Genomic DNA, 709 nt, shown 5'->3' on the forward strand with positions numbered 1-709 from the left:
GGCAGCTGCTCTCCAAGGTTTTGAACTGTCACTCCCCTCCTCAATCTCTATTTAGTCAAGTAGAACCTTTGAGCCAGATAATAATTTGTCTCAGTTCCTCGGGGGACATAAAACACAATCAGCTTGATCGGGTCAAACAAAAGGAGGTTTTCTGAACAGTATTCAGGTCGCTCAGAGCCGGCAGGAGGCTGGAAATCTGGTCTTGAAATGGGATAGGTGCCAACAAAAGCTGGCCAATTATTTTATCTGAGAGTTAAAGCGTGAATGGATGGGGGCGCTCCAAGCCCTCGTTTCGGATGATACATGGCTCTCTGTCTCTAATTCAGTCTCAGGGGCTCACATGGTAGGACACTTCACCCCAGGATGTGGGAGGTTCTAGATTGGATCCTCCATACTATAGAATAAAAATGATAAGGAAGACTCATCCTCTTGGGACTGGGGAGATGGATCGGCTGGTAAAGTTCTCAAGATGGTATGCAAATATGTGTCCCTGAGTTTGGGTCCCCAGCACTCACTTAAAAAGATGAGCCCTGCTGCTTGTCAGCCCAGCAGAGATCAAGTAGAAACACGAGGCTCCCTGGAGCTGGCTGACCATTTTTTAAGGAAGATACTACGTGTGTCAGTAGACATAGTATGTATGCATATCCAAACATACATGCACACGTATGAACACAGCACACACACATTCAATCTCACCGATTTTGTGAGT

The sequence above is a fragment of the Mastomys coucha genome, unplaced genomic scaffold, assembly GCF_008632895.1.
Source record: "Mastomys coucha isolate ucsf_1 unplaced genomic scaffold, UCSF_Mcou_1 pScaffold1, whole genome shotgun sequence".
Classification (NCBI taxonomy): domain Eukaryota; kingdom Metazoa; phylum Chordata; class Mammalia; order Rodentia; family Muridae; genus Mastomys; species Mastomys coucha.